At 40.1% G+C, this 26,683-nt stretch overlaps 1 long non-coding RNA gene across 1 annotated transcript; it reads right to left on the bottom strand.

The window, feature by feature from the left end:
- Positions 1-6,666: 6,666 nt before the first annotated feature.
- On the bottom strand, positions 6,667-17,557 carry LOC104673848. The gene is made up of 5 exons (XR_749569.2): positions 17,458-17,557; positions 16,271-16,407; positions 9,388-9,471; positions 6,834-6,952; positions 6,667-6,728 (listed from the first exon to the last, which is right to left on the bottom strand). It is a non-coding gene; the product is annotated as an uncharacterized LOC104673848 (long non-coding RNA).
- Between the last annotated feature and the right edge of the window lie 9,126 nt (positions 17,558-26,683).

The raw sequence follows: 26,683 nt of genomic DNA, 5'->3' as shown, positions 1-26,683 counted from the left end.
TTAACAATAAGCATTATTATTATTAATAAATCTTCTAATAGTGTGTTCCATTTCAAGGATATCAGCCAAAATTGCTTTTAGCTAATGTAAATAGCCTGAATTTTACAGACAGAAATACACAGTTTCAAATTCTAAGTTTGTCACTTTCTAAATGTAACTTTGAGTTATTTACTTGGCTTGTCTGTGACCAATGTCCTCACTAGCAAAGAAATAATAATCCTTATTCCACCATTTGTGAAAATTAAATGACATAAAACTGCACTTCCATTGAAGACAAACTGAGACATTCAGAACAACTTTCCCAAATAAACAGCTGGAAAATAATTTTAAAAAATATTCTGCTTGAGAGCTTTGGGGAACCAACAAGATAGGGGAGAATTACAGAGCCAAAATCTGGGGCAGAAACCCACTGAAGTAAGCTCAGCTTGGGACCTATTTTCCCCTCTATTGTATGCGGGTTCTGGAAGAGGATGCTGAGGAGCCCAGAAGCTGAGCAGAACTTTCAACCAGCTCACATGAACAGCAGCGCCGTAATGGTGTTCAGAGTCTGTTCTCAGCAGGGATCCTGAAAGGCAGCTCCTTGGGAATAATGGTCTATCCGAGTAGACTAGCCTTCACAGAGACTGAAACCCAGCTTCAAATCATCTCAACCCAAACGGTAAGAAATGAGAGAAGAGAACACACAATGAGATGAAGAGAAATCAAGCAACGACATAGTAGATTTAAACTCAAGTGCATCAATAAGTACATGAAGTGAAAATGGGCTAAATGCTACAATTAAAAGACAAAGTTTGACAGACTGGCATAAAATGTATGTATATTCTTCTTAATATGGGCCGAACCTAAAATATAAGGAACAGTCCAGAAGTAAAGGAATGAAAAAATATATACCTTGTAAATACTAATTGTGGTCGTTTTAAAATAGGACCACAAATTCCTTGATACTTCTGTCTTCAAAGGTGGAGCCTATTTCCCCTCCCTTGAGAGTGGGTTGTATTTAGTGACACTTCTAATGAGCAGAATGTGGCAGAAATGCAAGTGTGTGACTTCTGAGACCAAGCCATAGAATACGTTGTGGCTTCCTCCTTGATCTCTCTCTCTGGATTGCTTGCTCTGTGGGAAGCTAGCCGTCATCTCATGAGGACTCTCAGGCAGCCCTATGAAGAGATCCATGTGAGGAACCAAGGCTTCCTGCCAATAGCCAGTGAGGAACTGAGGTCTCCGGTCAACAGCTATATGAGTGAGCCCTTGTGGAAGTGGATCATCCAGCCCTGGTCAAGCCTTCGGAAGACTGCAGACCCACTTGACATCCTGGCTGCAACTTCATGAGAGACTAAGCTGCACCTAGATTCTTGATTCTCTTAAAGTGTTAGGAATAATAAATATTTGTTGTTTTAAATGACTATGTTCATGGAAACTTTGTTAGTCACCAATAAATAACCAAAAGAAAGCTGATAGAACTGCACTAATATGAGAAATATTCATGTATGTGTGTGTATATATATACACAAATATATATAAATATATATAATATACATAAAGTATATATGTTTATATATAAAGTATATATATATATACTCTAAAGCAAAAATGAGAGACATTATGGGAAGAGGATTTAATTTAACAGTTATATATAATAATTCTAACTTTATGTCACCTACTAAAATAGCCTAAAAACATATGAAGCAAAAACTGATGGAATTACAAGACGAAACAGGCAAATGCACATTCATGCTAGAAGATTTAAAAATACTTCTTTGGAACTGACAAAACAGGCAGACAAAAAAAAGGTATAGAATATTCGAACAACCCAGTTAGAATTTATGTATTTAAATAACCAACAACTGCAGACCATACCTTCTTTTCAAATGCATGCAGAAATTTTTTTAAATTGCTAGACCATAAAGCAATTCTCAACAAATTTCAATGACCATAGACTACTGGATAATAAAAAGATAACTAGAAAATTATCATATGTTTATAAAATATAAAATATATTTCTAAATAACCTTTGGGTCAAAAAGAGATCACAACAGAAATTAGAAAATACTTTGAACTTAGTGGTAATGAAAATAAGTGCAGAATGCAATAAAAGTCATGTTTTAGAGGAAAAATCTATAACCTTAAACATAGATGTTAGATAAGAATAAAGGCCGAAAATCAATAATTTAAACATCCATCTCAAGAAGTTAGTAAAGGAAAACAAATTAAAACCCTCAAAAATAGAAGTTAGAATTAATGAAGACAGAAGGCAAAATTAATGAAACACAAAACAAACACATGAGAGAATTTAAAAAATCAAAATGGATTTTGTGAAAGAATAATGAAGTTATGAAGGGGTTTGCAATAATCCCACCTGACTGGGTAGTAATTTAAGAAAAGTGTTTTCTACTCTGTTTGAATCATGGCTCCAGAGCTGGTGGCACAGAAACAAAACAGACGGAGAGTGTCCTCAAGTATAAAAGCTAACAGTCTTAAAAAAGTCTATAAAAGTCTATAACAGTCTATAAAAGACCAACAGTAAGCAGACAGAAAAAAAGCTCTATTACAAGTGTGACAACAGTGGCAAAAACAGGGAGCCACGGGAGTTCACGGAAGAGCAGAGTGCCGAAAGATAAGTGAGATGTAGCTAGATGGAACATTAAAGAAAAGATGACTCAGGAAAGAAGCATCAGGTACAAAGCAAGACACAGCTAGTATCTTCTGGGACCTGCAAATAGTTTTACATAGCTACAGTGGGAGGTATGAGCGCAGAGTGAAAGCTTTTTACTTCCCAAATGCCTCAAATTCATTCACTCACTCTATCTCCAATGCCAAACCCTTTCATAAATTACCACATTTTGCCTAAACTACACAGAAGCCTCCCAGGCAGTTTTCCTGCATGCGTTTCCCTGTTTTACACTCCAGTCTTCACACTGAAGCCAACATAATTTTTCTTAAATATACAACTTCAATCTCCAGCTATAGTTCTTGCAGCACTGTGTACTTTACCTTCATAACATTTATCTTAGTTTGTAATTAAATTTATTTTATTACTACTTATTTAATTACAGCTGATCCTTCCACTAGAGTGTTTAGGAATTGGAGATTATAAGCTCTAAAAATTATAGCTAGAACATTAAGTTGTAAGTTGAAACATTATTTCATAAGAAAATAAAGAATAATACCATTGTGATGACAGGTCTCTTGAAAATGTAGCTGAACTAGTTATTATTCTTTGTCACTATACAAGACAAGAAAGACACTATACAAGATAAGAAAATAAAGTTCTAAAGATACTTATACTCCTGCGACCATCAAACATGGAAACCAGAGAACCACCAGCCAGGTAAGATAAAGTTCACGTTTAAGTTAAACATATACACCTTTTGTGCTGTCATATTCTGTCATCATGAAATTTTTTTGATAATGATAAGCAGCTTCCCCTGATATTCTTCTACTGTGCTAACTACATTTTTTCTCCCACAGAACATTAAAAAGCTGTGATTGTTGCAAATTGATATTTTTACATTTTTGATGTATTAAACACCAAAACATCGAACAAACACAGTTAGACTATGTTTGGTAGGAAACTGAATTTGGTTCCTGATATATTTTGAATGCATGTCCCCTCAGAATCTCATGTTGAAATGTGATCTCCAGCGTTGAAGGTGGGACCCAGTGGGAGGCACTGGATCATGGGATGGATTCCTCATGAATGACTTAGTGCCATTGCCTCAGTGATGAGTGAGAAACTCACTCAGTTCATGTGAGATCTGGTTGTTTAAAAGAGTCTGGGACCTCCTCCCTCTTTCTCTTGCTCTTACTCTCTCCATGTACATGCCAGCTCCCCCTTCAACTTTCATGTGACTGGAAGCTTGCTGAGGCACTCACCAGAGGCAGATGCTAGCACTATGCGTCCCATACAGCTTGCAGAATCTTGACCCAAAATAAACCTCTTTTCACTATAAATTGTTCAGTCTCAGGTGTTCCTTCCTAGCAATGCAAATAGACTAAGACAGTTCCTTAAGTGATAGTGAACACACTAGAAAATAAAGTTCCGAAGATATTTATACTCCTGTGACCATCAAACATGAAAACCAGAGATTAAATTAAATTAAATAATTATTAACTGTGGGCTAACTTATCTTATTCTCTAATTCTATCACTATTTAAGTCACATATGTAAACGATATGAATTCATTTGCTAGTTAGAAAGCATTGAGGCCTTTTTTTGCTTCATACAAGTTTGTTTGAGAAAAATAAATTATAATTCTAAGAGATTCAATTTTAAGTGAATTTTTTATTGGAGTAGAACACATAGAAAGTTTTCCAAATTATGTGTCTGTCATGAGGTGACTCTTCACAAATTGAGTGTATTCCAGATCAAGAAACAGAATACTATCAGTGCCCTAGGAGCTCTCCTTGTCCCCCTCCAGCAACTGCCCCCTGAAGGGAGCCACCATCCTGACTTTCAACAATTTATGTTCATTTTTTCTCTTTTGAACTTCATATAAAGTGTACAGTATATAGCCATTTAGTTCTTGCTTTTTTTTTTTTTTTTTTTTTCAGGCTTAATTCACTTTATTTTTCTTGTATAAAAACCCTATGTTGTAGCCACAGCTGGAGCCTGGGTCCGCTGCATGGAAACTCTGGTGTGGGTCTTGACAAGGTCACCTTGGTCAGTGAATTCCTGATAGGGAGACTTGGTAAATACAGTCTCCTTCCAGAGGTCAGGGGTCAGGTAGCTGTAGGTCTTACAGATGGCATCAAAGGTGGCCTTGGCGAAGTTGCCCAGGGTGGCAGTGCAGCCCCAGGCTGAGGTGTAGCAGTCATGGATACCAGCCATCATGAGCAGCTTCTTGGGCACAGGCGCTGAGACTAAGCCAGTGCCCCTGGGTGCAGGGATGAAGCGCACCAGCGCAGAGCCACAGCGGCCTGTCACCTTGCAAGGGATGGTATGGGGCTTGACAATCTTGTTCCCCCAGTAGCTTCTGCGCACAGGGACAATGGAGAGTTTGGCCAGGGTGATGGCCCCACGGATGGCGGTGGCCACCTCCTTGGAGCACTTAACACCCAGGCCTACGTGGCCGTTGTAGTCCCCGATAGCAGCAAACGCCTTGAACCTGGTGTGCTGGCCACCATGGGTCTGCTTCTGCAGGGGCATAATCTTCAAAACCTCGTCTTTGAGAGAGGCCCCCAAGAAAAAGTCAATGATCTCAGATTCCTTAATGGGCAGGGAGAAGAAGTAGATCTCCTCCAGGGACTTGATCTTCATGTCCTTGACCAAGCGGTGCAGCTTGGTGACGGGCGTGCACTCCTTATCCTTGGCCTTGTCTCCGTGAGCTCCGCACCTCGGCCCCGGCCCGGCCCCGTCCACGACCGCGACCCCAGCCCCAGATGCCACTGCCTAAACCTCCACGGAAGCCACCGCGGTTCCCCATCCCAGGGCCACTAGGGCTTCTGGGCGCCCCGCTGCACCGGCGTCATCCGCCATTTGGTGTTTTCTCGGAGAAGAAGAGCTAGTTCTCGCTTTTTATGCTTCACATTATATTTGTGAGATTCACCCATGTTGTTGTATATATTTGTGGCTCATTTATTCTTATTTCTATAAAGTATTCGGTTGCATTATATTAATTAAAAACAAATCAAACTTAGATAAGGAGAGACTTTATTCAAAAAGACTATTGCAATAGGAAGAACATGTCAACCTCAGATATCTGCAAGTGTCTCAAAATCAAACAGAAAGAAGCTTTTCCTTTTTATGGAGGGAGAAGGACCAGCCAGACCTTTGTGGAGAAGGGCATAGCATGTGGGCAAGCAGGCGGCAAAACCAGGATATTCCAATAGGAAGTGTTTTTATCTGTGGTCGGTTGATTTTCAGGATGAGCTGTTAACAGATGTTCTGCGCCTTAGTGTTTCAGCGCTTGCTTAAACTTGCGGAAGAGCCAAAGTCTAGGAATCTTTGTGGAGGAGAGAAGCCTGACTAAAGTTTGGTCAAGCCAAAGCAGAGGGTAAGAAACGAACTATTGTGAACACGTGGTCAGTTCCCCTTGTTGCTTAAGACAAAGTGTGTTTTTAAACACCACTAGGGATGGAATAAGAGTCATTGTGAAGCTGAGTTTGATCCGTCATTTTCAGGGGTGGGCTGGTCTTCATGTTCTTGACCTTGAATGACCAGCTGTCATGTTGTGAGCATGCTGTCTGTCTAACAGCTGGTGGAGGGTCTTAGAGATCAGGCACTTAGCATAAGGTACACCTTGTGATGTGATCTGCTTGGTCCAAAGGTCTTGAGAAAGCTCTCTACCTCTCTATTTGCAAGATCTACGTCTACCTGTAATGGCTCTGCTCCCTAGAAGTATTCAATATCTGTTGTTCCTGTAGCCCAGAGTGAATCAGAAATGTGAATGAGAATGTTTTGAATGTGAGGATTGTCAATGGCTTGGGAGGCTGTGGGAAAGGCAAGAAAACTTTCCCCAAATTGAGGATATCAACTTGGATATAGTACATGTGCACCAGTTATCATGGCCAGGACTGATATGTGACTTCTTCCTCAAATTCTGGACAGTTCCTGCTCCACTTGAACTCTTTTGTCCATTATTCTCCATGCTACTTTTGTGATGAAGAAAGACAGAATAAATACCTCAGCTGTGTTGGCAAAAAGCCTGGTTCTAACTAGCCTTCCTTGGCCAAGTGCCCACTGATGTTGTAGTGAAGTCAAAGAGCATTTGTCTTCAAGATTCAATGGCCTATGAAAGTCAATAATAAGTTTAATTATGTCACACTGAAACTTTGTGAAATATAAGATACTGGTTTTCAGAAAGTTGACTCATTGAGAAATTCATAAGACTCACCAAATTCCACAGTCTCCACAACCTCTTTCACCTTCTGCTCAAGCAGAGGAGGAGGGCATATGGAGACAGGTCTTGAGTGCAATTGGAAAACACAGTGAGTCATTTTTGCTTGTCCATTCCTATTTGAAAGAAAATATCATTTCAGTTATTTAATTTTTGGTACAAAACCTGGCTTAGTCCTGGAACTGTAAGTGCTTCCACACCTACTATTATTAAACCCATCATTAAGAGTCACTTATTTTTTGGTAATTGGAATTGCATGTTTGAGAGTAAACTAAAACCACCTTGTGACCTGGCTGCTACCTCGTTGGGGCAGTTCTATCCCAGAAAGTGGTTACTTAAAGAATATTGTTATGACAATAGGTGAGATGATGTCCACACCCTGAGCCAGAGTTATTTTAGAGACAGTCCCGTGGTAAGTGAATCACATGTTTATCTTATAGGGAAAATATGGATTGCACATTTTTCTGTTTATAAAGAGGAAGAAAAGAAACATTGTTGCCTAGAAAACTCTCTGCTGAGAAATGCCTAGGGGTAATGGTATAATTTTGATGCCATGTGACAATTGGATTGAGAAATCTAATATTGCAGGCAGCATTGTAGAAGAAAGTTAAGATAATTTATAGCTCATTCTGAGTGATGATCCAGTTTTGGGTTGTCCTGGTTCCTGGATTTTCTTCCTTCTCTTTCCAAAAGCCTGTTTAGGGATGATTTTATTGCTCATTAGCAGCTCGCTAAGACAGCTGGCAAGAAACGATGGAGATGGAATTTGCATCATTCAATGCATTTGTATTTTTTGGATTCATAGAAGATTTCTGAAGAAAAGAGCACCAAAATAACTGTGAAATGAGGTTTGAAGACCTCTGGGAAGTTTAATAACATATCTTGTCGTTACGCCATAGCAATTATAAGTGCATCTATTTGACTGCCTTTATTGTAAGCACCTTTCTTAGATTCCCAAAGCAAATCCCATAATGCCACAAATGATATCAGGGCCTCTGACATAGACCTTTTCTAAGTGCTGGGGACTGGCCTGTGATAAATAGTTGATCACTTTCCAGCCCTTATTGGTTCCTTTGTGATTTCATCCCTGTGGGGCTCTTCCAACATCAAGCTTCCAATTTGAGGGCGTCCACAAAGCCAACTGACAAGTACAGGAATCAAATACTATACTGTGATGTTTATTCTTTGCAGTGTGATCACTTGGTGTTTGATTTGTTTTCTGGCTTGCCTTTGAGAGCCTTTGTTTTCTGGATTCTTGGCTGTCTTGCCCCTCCCAGTGACAAGCAGCACATGGCTTTGTTTCTCCATAATCTCCATAATAGACACCACTGTTTGTGCTGATGAAGTACATCCACTAAGCCTCTCGTGTAGAGCAACTTACTTTACTTTCTAGAAGTTGGGGGAGAGGTGAACAGATGCCCTGTTGTGTCTCATATTCAGAACTTATTGGTGACCCTGGGAGAGAACACATTGTGACTTTCTTTTGGAAATGTCAACACCTTACACATATCAGACCAGAATTTGTCTTCTATGCCAAATCCAACATAAACTTATCTCTTGGAAGAGAGATACTGCTCTTCTGGATGGCTTGGAAACTCGATGGGAAAAGCTGTGACAGCAGTGACAGCAGCTGCCTCATCGCTAGACCTAACATTTGTCCTCCCTTTAGTATCAGTGTGATTTGTAATCAAATTCAGTTAATGAAACTGGTATTCTTTGATTCCTTTTTAGTAGAAAGTGATGGGGGACAGTTTTTACAATTACACCGGAGGCAAAATTTCAATGTGAATGTTCAGCCATGTGAAATGATTCAGAAGTGAACTTTCCAATTTGATGCTAATACACATCTATAGTGGCACTTTACATTTTCTTATTCCAAATCCCATATTATTAGCAAAGCAAAGGGGAAAAAATGAGATCCCTAGTAGTACATTTGTCCTGTGTTGAAGGGGCCAGGTAGAAGTTTCCATTGCAGTTGTGGACCGAATTGCATCCCCCTGAAATTCTTATGTTGAAACACTCAATATGACTGTACTTGGAGAAAGGATCTTTCAGGAGGTAATTAAAATTAAATGAGCTCATAAGGGTGGGACCCTAGTCCAATATGACTGATGCCCTAAGAAAGAAGAGAGACAGCAGAGATGCACACATGCACGGAGAAAAGACCATGTGAGGGCACAGTGACCAGGGAACCATCTGCAAGCTGAGGAGAGAGGCCTCAGGAGAAACTCCTACCCAGCTGACACCTTGATCTTGGCCTTCCAGCTTCTAGAACTGTGAGAAATATATTTCTGTTGTTTAAGCCACCCGGCCTGTGGTATGTTGTTATGGCAGTCCTAGATGACTGAAACAATTGTCAAAAATGTCTTCTTGGGAAAAGGTGAGAAAGTCAAGCCTTTGAGCTTTTGGTTAAATTTATCTTTTGTGGATTCTATGGATTTAATTTGGTTGCTTTGAACAAAAATAATGTAGTCCTTTCATAAAAATCATATCAGAGCAGCAATAGAAGAGCACAATTTTGAGTTCCTTAGAAGTTCAGATCAAGATTCACCAGATGGGTGGGGTAGGCTTTGATGTATTTGACACGCGAGGAACCTGGTGGAATGTTGGGCATGATTATTTCAACCAGAAACACCTAAAGAAGGAAATGTACTAGTGTCCTCATTGTGGTTGTGTTATGTTGATCATTCCATAAGCTATATCTTTCTCTTTCCTATCTGCATCTCCCAGATTTTCTTCAGTGTGCTGGCATATCTTTTATAATGGAAAACTAAAACATAATTGGCTTGAAAACTTTATATATGTGTCTGTGTAGGTATATACATAACATTTTAAGTGGGAACTCAATGGTGAGAACACATGGACACATGGAGGGGAAACAACACACACTGGGGCCTTTCAGAGGATGGAGGGTGGGAGGAGGGAGAAGATCAGGAAAAACAAGTAGGTACTGGGTTTAATACCTGGGTGATGAAATAATCTGTACAACAAATCCACATGACACAAGTTTACCTGTGTAACAGACCTGCACATGTACCCCTGAACTTAAAAAAATTATGCTGCACAGGAAAAAAAGAAGCTTGTCGTATGCTTGCCATGATGTGAACGTACTTGCTCCTTTGGCCTGACTGAATAAACAGGCTCCAGTAACCAGGGAAATCATTTTACTCCCAGAATCAACAATAGGATGGAGCCTTGCTGTCTAGGATAAGATGGGACTGGCTATTCATTCTAAGGCCCTTCCTTCCTTCTTCTTGACCTACAAGCTGGCCTCCCTGCAGCTCTCTTATCTTCAACTTGTAGGGAGCATACTCCAGCTCAGAGACAAACTGCTTCTCTCTTCCCTAGGCACCTCCTTCTGTTTCATTACCTCTTACCAGTTGTGACACAGTCCAAGGTTGTGATTCCAGACAGCAGTGGGCTTGGACATTCCCTCCATACTTTTAGCAAGTCCAGAGGCTATCCAAACAGCCAGTGGCAAAGAGAAGTATCTCTCAAATGATAATACAAAAAAAAATCAACAACTAAAATTGAGACTGCCCTGGCCACCCAACAACTGTGCTGATTGATCTCGCTATATATCCATGACCACTAACCTCAAATGGGCAATCCTACCACATATGCCTAGTTTATTCACCTTTCTATTTTCCTAAATTACTAGTTCACATCTTTTTCTCTACCCCCAAATCTCCTACTCCCCCACCTTCCCCATTATTCTCATTTATAACATTATATTCTCATTATAACATTTACAGACATCATAGAAGCAGTCACCATCAACTTTCCACCATCAAATCTATCAATTCATACCTGCATTCAGTACCCAAACTGCAACTCTTCAGCTACGTTGAATTTACTATCATTGCTTTACCAAAGTCTAGTCCCCCTCCACCTGGATCCCATATCCTCTAACCTGCTCAGTTATCTTGTTTCTTGTATTATCCTCTCTCTAATGAGTACTCTCATCAGCACAGAAACACTGATACTAAATTAGCTTTTCAGAGCCCCAGCCCCACCAGTAAGAATAAGAGCATTTCGATTCTAAATACTCTTATTTGTATTTATAGATCCTAAATATTTAGATTCTTCCACAAACTCTGTAACCCCCTTTCCTCTTCTTTCTTCCTTAAAGCCTTCTTGGTTCACATATGCCATTTTATTTTGTTAGGCGTGGTACAAAGAAAAACATAATTGTGAATTTAGTCCCTGTTTTCGCCAATGATTCTCTCACTGGCTTGTGGATACAACACTCTTTCTAAAACGTGGCCAGCTTTCTAGAAAACGCTACCTGAAGATGCGGAAGGATAAGTAGTGTCAATTCTCTATTTATTAACAACAATTTGAAGCGTATTAACTAAATTCAGATTTATTTCAAGATAAGTGAATCTTGGGAAAAAATCAAAAAGATTGTTTAATGGTAAGAAAATTAGACCTAGATTTATCTCCAGGCTTATTAAGCTGAAGAAAGACTTAAGAATGTTCTTTTTTAAGTAGGAGAATTATTCATTTGACAATGATTAACTGATTATCAATTGCATCGGTAACGAAGAAAAAATGGATGTTAATAGAACCATGAGCATTAGTGTATTTCTTAATCTTTAGGGATTGAAATGTATTACTCAATAAGTTCTAGCATTTTTTGCCCTAGAGTAGATATTTTCATATAAAACATAACTGCCTCATTAGAATGGCTGTTCTTGAAGTCAGGGGAAGGTAATAGATTCTCTCTCCAAGACTCTTTTACCTCTATGATTCTGAAATGTTTTGTGCTATCATATCAGAGTTATTTTTCCTTTAGTCAAATGAGTTTTTTCTGTTCCCCAAGCTGTGATGAACTCTCAAGAAGCAGGTACATTAACATTTCTAATCCAAACATTTGAAATCCAAAATGCCCCCAAATCCGAAACTTGTTGAACACTGACATTATGCCACAAATGGAAATTTCCACATATGACTTCAAATTACAGGTGTAAACTACACAGCTTATTCGACATTCCCAAGGGAGAAATGACCCTCCCGCCCCCCATTTAGCTGCATTATGTCTTTTCTGCATGCAGCATGATGGTGATGCCAAACAACCACAGCTTGTCCACATGGGTGGCCGAGGTAGTGACACCTTTGCTTCCCAATGGGTCAATGTGCTCAAACTGTTTCATACACAAAATTATTTAAAATATTATATAAAATCACCTTTAGTTTATATGTATAGGGTGTATATGAAATATACATGAATTTTGTGTTTAGATTTGGGTCCTATCCCCAATTATATATATTCAAGTATTCCAAAATCCAAGAAAAATCCAAAATCTGAAATACTTCTGATCCCAAGCATTTCAGATAAGGCATGCTCTACCTGTAGCAGAAATGGAATTAAACTGCTTCCAGCTCTCGTGCCCTTTATCTGCTCACCTGAGCAGGTCCTTCTGTGAATGGTATTCTCATCACACAACCACAAGGAAGTTTGCTCTTTTGTTTCTATTCCTTCTCTTTTATGAGACAAAGTGACAGAAGCCATCAAGGTTTAACTATTTTTCACATTTTTACAACTCTGTGCGTTCTTGTGTAACTGGCAAATACCGTGAAGTGGTATTAATTACTGCACAGAGGAAGGTTCAACTCACAATAGATTTTACTGTACAATGGTCATGAATGCAAAGAGTGCATTTGACCTTTAATTCATCTGCTCCCAGCCTTAGTTAGTGGCCACAGGAATCCAGGAGCAATGTTATGTCCATGAACATGAAAGCGTTGACTTTGACAGGAACTCCAGTTTAAGTTTGTGCTTCTTCCATGCTCCTAGCAGAGGTAAGCCTTTTTGCTATATAATATGTGATTACTTTTTAAACTACAATGCAGAAAAAACTGCATACCTGGTAAGATGCACTAACCATGACAAAGCTGTAACACACTATGCGCTACAGAAGAAAACCAGTAAATTGCCTGGATAATTTGGGCAAAAGAAGAAAAAAAAGTCCACATTTACATGAAATATCCAAGTAATTCTAATTTAGTACTTTGAGGCCTTTAATATCTAGATGGTGGTACTTCTGTTTAATGCCTTCTGGACCTGAGTGATGTCTTCAGTGGAGGAAATTTTTCATTGAATTTTTCAATCATGGAGGTGATTTTTTTTTTTAATGTTGTAAATAACTAAAATCACTTGGAGTGATATCTAATAAGTAAAACAGCTTACCACATTTTATTTCATGTTTCTGAGACTGAATCAAGGTGTAACTTTAAAGTAAAAATGTTGATTGTCTTAGCTGGCTTATAGCAGTCCCTGGGGAGCAGTTGAGTGATGGCTGCTCTTCTGCCAGAATAAGGGTTGCTGGAATGAAGGTGCTATTTTGAAGGGCAATATTATTGATATGCTTAGGTTTTGTTTTATAATAAACAAAAAAGTTTTATTACCTTCTTCTCAGTCATAGCTCTTCTTAAAAGTAGATCCCCCCTTTTTTAAAAGAATTTTTCTAATATCTCTTGCAGTCTCTCAAGCCTCTTTTAGTGTCAAAATGTCAAAGCCACTAGTTAGTGTCAACAAAAGAGTCAAACTCTGCAAAACATTTGAAGAGATTTATTCTGAGCCAAATATGAGTGACTATGGCCCGTGACACAGCCTTCAGAAGGTCCTGAGAACATGTGCCCAAGGTGGTCGGGGTGCAGCTTGGTTTTCTGCATTTTAGAGAGGCAGGAGACATCAATCAAATACATCTAAGAAATACATTAGTTTGGTCCAGAAAAGCAGGACAACTCAAAGGGTCTGGGGGGTGGGCGGGGTCTTCCAGGATATAGGTAATTTTAAACCTTTTCTGACAATTGGTTGAGTTTGTCTAAAAACCTGGGATCCACAGAAAGGAAGTGTTCAGGTTAAGATAAAGATTGTGGAGACAAGGTTCTTTTGAAGTCTTACAGTGGCTGCCCTTAGAGACAATAGATGACAGATGTTTCCTATTCAGATCGTTAAAAGGTGCTAGACTTTCAGTTAATCTCTTTAGGATTGGGAGGGCCTGGAAGAAAAAGAGCTAGCTATGTCAATAGAGATTCTTTACAGATGCAAAATTTCCCCCACAAAGGGCAGCTTTGCTGGGCCATTTCAAGACATGGCAAAGAAACATGTTTTGGAGTAAAATATTTTTATTTTCTTCCTTGTCTCGTAATGTTATTGATATAGGAGTTAGAAATTACTTAGGCAGATAGTAAGGGTATGGAAGTTCTCAGTAAGGTTTTACTTTTAATGAAAAGCAGCCCCAAATCATTTTCCTTTCTCGCAAAAAGCAGCCTGTAATATCCACCTGCAGAAATAGATGCCAGTAGTTGTGCCAATCATGTTCAAAATGGCATTTCCATCTTCCCTTCTCTGCCAGCCAGGTGTATAGTAAGGAGTAGACAAGATGGCACTGGCCAACAGGCCTTTTGCATAATATGATTAGGGTGGGGTGACCACCTTCCCCGTGCAGCATGTAAATGTCACACCTGGCCGAACCAATCTGTGGGCCCTATGTAAATCAGACACCACCTCCTCAAGCCTGCCTATAAAATCTGCTGCATTGGCCACTTTTCCCATTTTTGCTATATAATTTATGTGATTACTTTTTAAACTATAATGCAGAAAAAACTGCCTACCTGATAAGATGCACTAACCATGACAAAGGTGTAACACACTATGCACTACAGAAGAAAACCAGTAAATTGTCTGGATAATTTGGGCAAAAGAAGAAAAAAAATCCACCTCTCTCAGACACCTTTCTCACAAGAGAGAGCTGCTCTGCTCTCTTCTTTCTTCTGCCTATTAAAATCCACTCCAGAGTGGATTACACTCTGTGTGTGTGTCCGTGTCCTTAATTTTCTTGGCGTGAGACAACAAACCCCAGGTATTCAACCCCAGACAACAATGTCACTTCATTATGCCAGAGTCAGGTTGGAAAGTAAGTCATGATATATAGGGTTAAATAAAATCCATCTGATGAGAATTTATGGTTTATAGGGCATGACTCCCTAGACCCCTTAGATAGGAATTTGGGCAAAATTTAAAAAATATCAGAACTTAGTCCTCATTAGAATTCAGAGTTCTGTATGCAGGAAGGGACAGTACAACTCTCCTGGCCTCAGCTTGTCAAATAACCATCAAGTGCCATGTCCTTTGCCCCAGCTGCCTGCAGCATGCCATCCTAATGCCAGCCTTGTCACGAAGTGAAGTATTCAAGCTACACAGCTTGGGAGAGGGGTCCAACTGGTGCATTTTAAGAAGCCGTGGTGAGAGTTAAATCTCGAAAAGTTGATGATGTCTCTCTGGAAGCACCCATTTAACATTCCATGTTACTGGAATTTCCAAGAAGACAGAATTACATTTATATTAATACTATGCTTCATGAGATGTTACATTTTTTCTTGGTGTAAAGGAGACTGCCAGTGTTCTGCCTGCTATTACTGTGTGACCCTCCCCTGTCTTCTGTGTGCTCTTGCTTCCAAAGCTCACACCAATTTTCTTGGAGGGCTACCAAAGTGCTCCTGGGCCTCAGCCCACACAAGCACAAAGCTGAAAGTCCCCAAGCACCCCTCAACAAGTGACTGATTGGTGCAGGAGTATGAGGCACAGCTTTCTTGCCCTAGGGTCAAGAAAAATGCCGAGAAGATAGGCACAAAATGGGAGCCAAGGAATTCTAATTTCTATCTGTCACTTATCAGCCCAACACTAGTGACCCTAAACAGCTCATTTTTAAAAATCCCCTGTAATCTATTACATAAAGCTTAGTCAGATTTATATGAACGCTTTATTCAGATTTACGTCAGTCAGTCAATAACTTGCATTGAGAATTCCGTGTAGACAGAATACTGTGCTTATATTTAGATTCTATAAAGGATACATGAACATCTATCCTGAGGCATATATAGCTGCCAATATATTCTGTTTGTTCTTCTCTGGTTGATGAGGGAAGTGTCTCATTCCTATGAATTCCATTGAACTTTACAATGCCTTACAACGTATATGCCTATGGAAAATTATCAATGGCATTTGGAAATACAAGGTCCAGAGTTGAGATCATAGCCAGAGAATAGAGAATGGTTTGCTTGCTAAACACGTTACAGCAGGGGAGGGAGAAAGGAGTCTCAGGGAAGGCTCTCCATTAGTAGACTCTAGGTAGAAGATTACCCAGAGATTAAAACAGAGCAGGTAGGAAGACCTACTACCTAGGAAAACATAGTGTCACAGAAGATAAAAAGAAGTGCTTTGAGAAAGATGCAATAAGAAACTGTGCTTCTTCATGAGCAAATTCAATCTTATCAGTCCTCCTTTACATTGCTAGTGCTGCCCCACGCACCACTTCTGTTGCTGCTGCGTCTCCCAAGGAATTTGTGTGTTTCTGATTTTATCTTTGTACCTAACACTCTATTTCCATGACACTGTATTTGATAGTAGGGAACATCATCATCACCTTTTCTGAAGTTAGTTTGGCAGGCAGTCTTCTCTTGCAAATATCATCACAAGCTCTAGTGAGCTTCATGGGCCCCTTCTCAATCCTTACTTTGGCTAGTTGTCTCTTGATATCTGAATGCCAAACAACAGCATCTACTGTAGCAGCAATAGCCAACAAATGCACAAGTTAAGTAAAAAGAAAAGCAAAATGAATTTCCAAAAACTGGAGGTATTTAATATAAATTTTAAAACATATTCAATGTCTTAGTGGTTTTCACCGTTGATTTCAGCCAAATGGGCAGGAGCATTTTCAAGTTCAACTGTTTCTGGGCTGCTATATTCCTGTCCTGTTGTGGCCTTAAGAAATGTTCACATTTGCAAGTTGCACCAGATACCATCAGATCTAGTTCTCTCCCTGGGGCCCAAGGATGCTCTTCTTTTTCATCGTTTATTTTGATCACAGAGGTGTTTTCACAGAGTTTATCCCCAGTAGCAAATTACATTCCAATTCTTTGCGTCAGAACAACGTTTTCACATGCACACCCACGTCCGGGTTGCTGTGTTGCTACCAGTTTTGCCTACGGGTGCGGGTGTTTTTGGAGATGAGTCTAAAACATCTCAAAACCACAAGAACATGGAACAGTAAGAACTGATAATTATTAAAAGATGGTTTTCCAGGCTTTGAAGAAGTTTCACCCAAAAGACAACAGTCTTTTACTATTTTCACTTAACAACAAGAACAGACCTAAGTACAAGCATTTAAATTAGAAGGAAGAAAATCCCAACAATGCTGACGTATGGTATACATTGGAAGTGGTTCCAAAAGCTGAATGTGAAATGTTCTTCTAGGAAGATGTTAGAAATTGAACAAATTTGCACCAGTCTAGGAGGGTTTGGGTAAAGAGGGGTTCAGCAACCTCTATGTCCCTTCTCAGCTGCATAATTCACAATAATACTAAATCACTATGAGCTTCAAAGTCACAGTCTTTAACTATCCAAAATAATTCATGGAAAAGCATTTACAGTAGTGTAGGCACTGCTTTTTCATAGTACTCAAATGGCATGGTGGTTTTGGTTGGCACTGAAAATTAAGTGAAAGGAATTCTGGATTTTATAAAAATTAAAGTAAAACAAGTGAAAAATATTATCTGGAATATGTATAACAATTTATTTGCAATCTCAGATAAAGTTATGTAATATTGTCACCTCAGTTAGCCTCATATATCTTGAAGCAGCTCTGATTTTCACGTTCAGGAAATAGTTATTGAGCCTGTAATTCAGGACTCTGTGCTAGGCATTGGAAATGCTAGACTACATTTCATGGCCTCCCTTGCAATGAGGCACATGCATTTACTTAAGCTCTGGTAATGGAACGGAGTTGGAAGTGATGTGTCCTCTCCAGGCCAGGCTCATGAACTCCTTCTACATAATGCTCCACACATTCTCTCCTTCTGCATCTGCTGGAAGGAGAAAGGATTTTAAGGTCTTGGAAGAAGTTGGAGCCACAGGATTGAAGAAGACTGAACTTGGAATGACTATATGGAAAGTGACTAGAGCAAAAACAAACATCTGTCTGAATTCTCTGGGGCAAATAATACATTCTAATTATATTAAGCCATAAGATTTTTAGAGATTTTTGTTATGGTAGCGAATGTCACTTGCTTTAACTAATACTGTGACATTATTATTTTTAAGTGGCTTTTGTTAGTATTCTGTAGGCATAGCCTGAGTTAGAAGGTGTGTTACTTTTTTTATGGATGCTGTAATGAATTGCCACAAACTTGGTGGCTTAAAATCACAAAAATTTATTATCTTGCTGGTCTGTAGGTCAGAAGTCCAACATGGCTCTCGCTAGGCTAAAATCCAGATGTCCTTTCTGGAGGCTCTAGAGGAGAATTTGTTTTCCTCTCTTTCCCAGCTTCTAGAGGCTGCCCACATTTCTCGGCTCGTTGCCTCTTCCCATCTTCAAAGCCCTTGATGGCTGGTCACATCTTTTATATCACATTACTCTGACACTGACTCTTCCACTTTCCTTAGTGACGTGAATGGTCTTGTGATTACATTGGGCTCATCTGGCTTATCTAGCATAATCTCCCAGTCTTAAAGGTCATCTTAACTAGAAATCTTAATTCCATCTGCAAGCTTAATTCTCGTTTGCCGTGTATCCTAACATAATCACAGATTCGGGGGATTAAGACACAGACCAGACAGCTTTGGGGGTCCTTTATTCTGGCTACTCCCCAAGGGTACCTAAAACATTGCTTTAAGATACAACATAAAGGTGGAATCTAACCTTAAACTTAAACTGAGGATGAACATGTTTACCCAGATCTTCATTATATTTTGATATCTCTCAGGATAAAATTATTGTGCCTCTTACAAATGCTAAAATGATACTGGCGACCAAAAGTGTCTTTAAATAATTAAGAGTATATATACCTAACACCACATAATCGTTATTTAATTTGTACATTCTCTAGAGTTCCATATTTTTCCAAGATAGAATGTGACCAAATTTGAGCCACAATTCAGGATAATCTCACCAGCTGGGAAAAATTAGGAAAAGTAATGGTGTAAACATTTTTTGTCAGGTAAACATTATTCAGAGGGTCAGTCTTTGCATCTTTTTAGGATCCTCAATTAGAAAGAACTTCTACTATGTGTGTATGCATATACACAGTCATATATGTGCATGCATTCACACCTGAGAAACATATCCACCTCTCCCCCAGAAAAAAAAAAACAGTTTGAGGAAGAAAAAAGAAGATTTGAACTGAAGTTATAATGAGAAAAGACACTGCAAAAATAACATTGTGGCTTCTGTGGGATCCCATATTTATCCTCTCAGATGCTTCCAGAGCAAACATAGTCCATTTATAAATGAAAGGAGGATTTTGCTGTCAACCTAGAAGCTTCACTTGAGATCTGGGGAAAGAAAGCCCCACCCTCGCTCTTTTAGTCTCTTACCTCATTGCCTGGGAGCAAACACTCCCACCCCTAAAACTCAGTCTTGGTCTCTGAAAATGTAGGCATAGGCATCTTTGCTTAGCTTTGCAGTACGGAAAAGGAAAGCAGTTAATATGTAAATCTCCTCGAGAGATAGTTTCAACACAGTTTTGTAACGTCAATGATTATAACTGAAATAAGGTTTCTCTTGAATGAAAGATCATATCTTCCTGGACTCTAGTCTCAGGATGGAGTACAGAGACTCTACCTGTTATTCAAAAGTTGCCTGAGCACCACAGGAGAGGTGAAAAGGGAAAAGCAGTGGTTAGGAAGGAGATGTGCCCCCTGCTAATATCCTGAGGGCTCAAGAACAGAATGAAGACTGGATGCAGTGGCTCATGCCTGCAATCTCAGCACTTTAGGAGGCTGAAGCAGGTGGATCACTTGAGCCCAGGAGTTTGAAACCAGCCTGGGCAGTATGCGGAAACCCCATCTCTACAAAAGCACACACACACACACACACACACACACACACAAAATAAATAAATAAATAAATGAATAAATAAATAAATAAACAAACAAACAGGGCATGGAGGCACATACCTGTGGTCCCAGTTCACTCAGGAGGCTGAGGTGGAAGGATCACTTGAGCCCAGGAGGTTGAGGCTGCAGTGAGCAGTGATGGCACCATTATACTTAGCCTGGATGATAGAGTGAGACCTTGTCTCAAAAATTTAAAAACATATATATATATATATATATATATATATATATATTTTTTTTTTTTTTTTTTTTTTTTTTTTTTTTTCTGAGACAGAGCCTCCCTCTGTCTCCCAGGCCGGAGTGCAGTGGCGCTATCTTGGCTCACTGCAAGCTCCGCCTCCCAGGTTCACACCATTCTCCTGCCTCAGCCTCCCAAGTAGCTGGGACTACAGGTGCCCGCCACCACGCCCGGCTAATTTTTTTTTGTATTTTTTAGTAGAGACGGGGTTTCACCATGTTAGCCAGGATGGTCTCGATCTCCTGACCTCGTGATCCACCTGCCTCCGTCTCCCAAAGTGCTGGGATTACAGGCATGAGCCACTGCGCCGGCCAATACATATATATATTTTTTAAACTGTCCAAAAAGATTAAATATAAATATATATTTTTCTTCATATGCATCTATATAACAATAGAAAGAGAAGAGGGTTACTAATTAGGCAGGGATGCCTTTGAATCCTGACTTCACTGTACTTAACTTAGTATCATACCATGAACAAATTCCACAAACCCTCTGAACCTGGGTTTTTTAATCTTTAAGAGGGTGATACTCATTCCTACTTTCTTTTTTTTTTTTTTTTTTTTTCTGAGACGGAGTCTTGCTCTGTCGCCCAGGCTGGAGTGCAGTGGCCGGATCTCAGCTCACTGCAAGCTCCGCCTCCCGGGTTTACGCCATTCTCCTGCCTCAGCCTCCCGAGTAACTGGAACTATAGGCGCCCGCCATCTCGCCCGGCTAGTTTTTTGTATTTTTTTTTTAGTAGAGATGGGGTTTCACCGGGTTAGCCAAGATGGTCTCGATCTCCTGACCTCGTGATCCGCCCGTCTCGGCCTCCCAAAGTGCTGGGATTACAGGCTTGAGCCACCGCGCCCGGCCCTCATTCCTACTTTCAAAAGAAGACTTCTGTGATGACTAATTGAGAGTATGTTTGTGAGAGGTCCTAACCCAGAACTTGGCTCATGAGACTTAAGAACATTTCAGTACACTTTCACAGCTCCTCCGATACACCTGGGCATATGTGCCCTCAAATCTATTCCTCACCCCTACCCTGTTTTTTCTTTCTGTCACAGAGGGCATAGCCCCCTGCAGGCCACTTTCCCCATACTCCCATATCACCTGGCTTCTGACTGGGTTTCACCCATGGGAAATACTTGTGGGAATTAGAAGACAGCGGTTACAGGAACAACCCAAGGTATTTTATTCCCCTCTTCCTGTCCCCAGCCTTTAGTGGTTGCTCTGGTAGCAGCTACATTTTCTTTACGTCCGTTCTAGCAGACAGACCCATGATGATTCCAGCTTTGATCAAGTGGCCTCAGTACCTTAGACATAGGGAGAGCCACTTCCTTCCAGCTGAGGGATGATAATTGCTGACCTCAGGATTCGCTCACTGAAGCTTATGCAGCCTGATTTGGCTCTCTACTTCTCCATCACTTGTGTTAACTAGTTCCCTCCATCAGAATCCCTGTTTTAGATGCTGAAGGTAGTTTTGGTGTTTCTGGTTAGATTCCAACTAATACAGTTCTTTTCCTCTTTCCTTGGCAGTGAAAGCAGAGGGAGCAATATAAAGATTGGGAAACAACTGCCTCAGATTTACTGAATCCCAGCAGACTTTGCTGTAGTTACCTCCCTATTCTTTAGCTCTTCAGTCTTTCAGTCCTAATTTTGACTTAACCATCACTTGCTCCCTCTAAGTGATCAATATGATCCAATGATCTATAGAGAAGGAAAGTACCAAGAAGCATCTACCACTACCTCAGTGAGTGGTTTGAAGGGTACCATGGGTCTCTTCAAATAGAAGAGCCAGTTAGTTTAGTTGTTCATCATCCTGAAGCTTAGAAACCAGGGCTTTCTAGCAGGTAAAACAACTGCAAATGGGCTAGAAGTGTTCTGATGTGCAAAGTAGGTGGACAAGATGGGCAGTATTAGTGCCTGGGAGAAACCACTTCAGGGACCTATTACTCACTTCACTCAGGCATCCGCACAAGTGACACTCAGAGAAGCCTGACCACCCCATCTAGAGCAGCACCATCACCACCATTACTAGTCTCTTTTCTATCACTTCAAAGCACTTGTGAATACCTACATTTATTCCTTTAACATTTGTTGCCTTCTCTAGCAATGGAAGCCTCAGGAGGTCAAGAGCTTTATTTATTTGTCACTAAAAGTCAAGAACTTAGCACTGCACCTGACACTTGTAGTAGACACTCAGAAAATATGTACTGAGTGAATGACTGAATGTGACAGGGTGCCTGGTGTCGGGACCTGCCTTCTCCAGGCTACACAAGCCCTATGTCAGCCAAGGGTATTACCAACTTCTACCTGCAAATCCCAAATTAACCACCAGGAGGCCCTTCTATGCCTTAACAGAAAACATGCAATCACCTGGTTTCAAGCAATGTGTTATCCTCACTTCTGATAATTTCTTTTCTTCTTCCTTCTCCTCCTCTTCTCCTTCCTCCTCCTCCTCCCCTCTTTTCTTCTTCTCCTTCTCCTTCTTCCTCTTCCTCTTCCTCTTCCTCTTCTTCTTCTTCTTCTTCTTCTTCTTCTTCCTCTTCCTCTTCTCCTTCTCCTTCTCCTTCTTTTTCTCCTTCCTCTCCTTCTCCTTCTTCTCCCTCTCCTCCTCTCCTCCCTCTCCCCTCCTCCTCCTCCCCTCCTCCTCCTCCTCCTCCTACTCCTCCTCCTCCTCCTCCTCCTCATCCTCCTCCTCCTCCTCCTTCTTCTCTTCTCGTCTTCTTCTTCTGCTTCTTCTTCTTCTTCTTCTTCTTTCTCTTCTTTCTCTCTTCTCTTCCTCCTTCTCCTTACTTCTCCTCCTTCTCCTCCTCTCCTTCCTTCTCCTCCTCCTCCTCCTGGCCCCTCCTTCTCTCCTCCTCCCTGCTCCTTTTCTTATTCTTCTTCTTTTTCTTCTTCTTCTCTCCTCCTCCTTTTCCGTTTTCTCTCCTTCTCTTCTCCTTCTTCTTCTTCTCTCCTCCTTTTCTTCTCCGTGACTCTCTTCCTTCTTCTTCTTCTTCTCCCCCTCCTCCTTCTTCTTCTTCTTATAGCCTTATTGAGATATACTGCATATACCGTGAAATTCACCCTTTTAAAGTACACAATTCATCAGTTTTTAGATATTGACAGAGTTGTGCAACTATCACCATTATCTAATTCAGAAGATTTTCTTCATCCCAAGAAGAAACTGCATACCCATTAGCAGTCACTCCCCCACTCCCAACCCAGTAACTGGAAACCACTAACCTACTTTCTGTGTCTATGAATGTGCCTAGTCTTCACATTTCATATAAATGAAATAGTATATTATGTAACCTTTTGTGACTGTGTTCTTGCGCTCAGCATAATATTTTCAAGATATGTCCATGTTATAGCGGGTATCAGCATTTCTTCCCTTTTTATTGCCAGATACTTTACTGTACAGATATACCCTATTCTTCCTTTCATCAGTTGATGGAAATCTGGGTTGTTTCCATTTTTTGGCCATCATGAACATTTGCTGTGAACATTTGTACACAAGTTTTTGTGTGGACATATATTTTCTTGTATTCCCCAGCTTTATTAAGATATTATTGACAAAAATTGTATATGTTTATGATATATAATGTGATAATTTGCTGTTTACTTATCTGAGTTTATCTTGTTTTGCCTCTTCTTTTTTTTTAGAAAGAATCTCACTCTGTCGCCCAGGCTGGAGTGCAGTGGTGCAACCTCGGCTCACTGCAACCTCTGCCTCCCGGGTTCAAGCAATTCTCAGGTCTCAGCCTCCCGAGTAGCTGGGACTACAGGCATGTGCCCCCACACTTGGCTAATTTTTGTATTTTTGGTAAAGGCAGGGTTTCACCATGTTAGCCAGATTGGTCTCAAACTCTTGACCTCAAATGATTCATTTGTCTCAGCCTCCCACAATGCTGGGATCACAGGTGTGAGCCACTGCACCTGGCCTTGGTTTTGCCTCTTTAATCCTTATTGGTTTTTGTTTTCTGAATATCTACCTGGACCATTTCTCCTATTCCTTGCTCATCTATTTGCATGAATACCTAGCTAGCCTCTGACTCAATCTTTTAAACTAGCTACAAACTCACGTGTATGTCTTGGCCTCTCACTGTTGACATAACTGCTACTGACACCTAACTTAGACTCCCAGTTCCTGGTTCTCCTTTCTTGTGTATATCCATGTTCCATGTGTCCTAGCACTCACATGTTAAAATAACAGAGAAGACAGAGAGGGAAAAATAGGATATACTGAAAATGAAACGTTTTCTGCTCTACTATTTTGTCTTGGGTTACACTTAGCCAAGAACACCTTGAGTTTCGACTTGTTTGAGCTGATAACTGAATATATAACCTCGAGGAAAGTTATTTGACCTTGTGGTCCAGCTTGCTCCAAGGTAACAGAAACGGTATAAAGCAGAAACGGAATAAAGCAGAAAGCTAATGCGGAGCTGCACATTGCAGAGGAGCTCCAATCCTGGGCTGATAAACAAATAAGTAAAATTAGCCCCGCTAATCCCTAGATGTTGCAGGCTTCTGTGCTAAGTTCATGCTGTCGAAGCAACACCTTTTCAATTCCTTACGTAACAGTATTTTGTGCTTGGGAACAGCCTCACTGATCTCCCTGTTTTACTGAGATAGCATACTCCTTGGTGGAACGGAGAATATTTGGCCTGGGAGTTAAGAAAGCTGGATTCCAATTTCAAGTCTGCCACTCATTAGCTACGTGACCAGACAGTTCACCTCTCAGGGCCTTCCTGTTCTCGTTTCTATATAAACAGTTTGGACTTCGATGATCTCTGAAAGAATTTCAAGCTTTACAATCCCATGTAACCAAGAAAATAAGTAAGAGCATTCTCTATGGGGCACCTACAAAATTTGCTGGTGTATGTAGGGTTTTTGCCAAAAGGACACTCAAAACAACATCTTGACTATGATGTGGTGAGAGAAACTCTGGAATCTCAGTGCTTTTTTTTTTCTTTTTTTTTAATGATCCCTTCAGCTTTTTTTTTTTTTTTTGGCTTCCATTTCTTCACCTAAAAATAAAGAGTTTGAGCAAGATCATCTTCAGCTGCCCTTCTTTTTCTCAGGTTTTATAATTTCTGCATTTCTGTGACTATAAAAAGTCTAGCCAGGCACTGTGGCTCATGCCTGCAATCCCAACACTTTGGGAACCTAAGACAGAAGGATTAGTTGAGCCCAGGAGCTTGAGACCAACTCTGGGCAACATAGCAAGACCCCCCATCTCTACAAAAAAATAATTGAAAAATTAAAAATTAGCCAGATGTGGTGGCTCACACCTGTAATCCCAGCACTTTGAAAGGCCAAGGTGGGTGGATCACCTGAGGTCAGGAGTTTGAGACCAGCCTGACCAATATGATGAAAGCCCATCTCTATTAAAAATACAAAGATTAGACAGGCGTGGTGGCGCATGCCTATAATCCCAGGTACTCGGGAGGCTGAGCCAGGAGAATTGCTTAAACCCGGGAGGCGGAAGTTGCAGTGAGCCGAGATTACACCACTACACTCTAGCCTGGGCAACAAGAGTGAAACTCCGTATCAAAAAAAGAAAAAATTAACAATTAGCCAGGCTTGGTGGCGCATGCCTGTTGTCCCAGCTACTTGGGAGATGGAGGCAGGAGGATCACTTGAGCCCAGGCATTCGAGGTTGCAGTGAGCTATGATTGTACCACTGAAGTCCAGCCTGGGCAACAGAGAATGGACCGGTCTCTAAAAAAAGGTCTATTTGCCTGGCATGTACTATGAACAAGTTACAAGTTTTCTCATCTTTAAAAACAAACAACTACTGAATGACACTTGGAATTTTGGTGAAAGAGGTATAAAATCCTTTTCACCTTAATAAGTGAATATTTTACTATATGGAAAATATGGTAAATTTCAGGAGGAAAAAACTTATTTTGTTATTCATGATCAGATAGATAGATAATGTATAATAGAGGGACTAAAAAAGGAGTAGTAACTAATATGCCTATGTGACTTAATGTCATTGCCAGTGTCACACCATAAGCCATGTTTTGTCTTTGATAAAATGTGGTCTCAACTGATCCAATCCTTGCCCTTATTTTATTTTTCATGCTTTTGAAATTGCACCCAATCCTTAGAACTTGATCTACTAGAGTCAATATCTCTAAGATTGATTGAAGAATTTTATTTTTAACTAAACTGTCAACATTATCCCCAGAAGCACATCATCTTAATTAACATTGAGAAGAATTAATTTCTTAACTTTATTAAAGAATATTAATTAAAAATAGATTAAGAATCAAAAATGCTTGAAACCTGTGATTCATATTGTTATTATTTTCCAATAGGGAAAAAAAAGCGTAGGGTAAGTCTTCCTAATCCTTAAAGAGAAAGCATATGAATACCATTGCTTATCTTAAAGAGAAAAATCTTGTGATAATTAAAAGAAAGACATATGTAAAAGCACTTAGCACAGTGCCTGGAAGACAGTAGATGTTTGGCAAATGTAATTCTCCTTCTTTCCTTTCTCCTTTCTACAGATGGATTCCTAAACAACCTTCAAGATGATCCTGAATCCTGAGAGTTCTAAGTCCTCCCCGCTCTGTCATTCACTTTGGTTCTGCCCTTTTGCTAAAGCCTAACAAATATCTCTATGCTTCACATATTCTTAGGCTGTTCATTTTATTTCTACCTGTGTCTAAACAGATGAAAGTCACAAGACATGCCTAGTCAAGATGCAGCATGCTTTAAGGATTCTGC

This window comes from Rhinopithecus roxellana, chromosome 3 (genome assembly GCF_007565055.1).
Source record: "Rhinopithecus roxellana isolate Shanxi Qingling chromosome 3, ASM756505v1, whole genome shotgun sequence".
NCBI lineage: Eukaryota > Metazoa > Chordata > Mammalia > Primates > Cercopithecidae > Rhinopithecus > Rhinopithecus roxellana.
The sequence above is the reverse complement of the archived record's forward strand: the minus strand, read 5'-3'. Positions and strand labels throughout refer to the sequence as shown.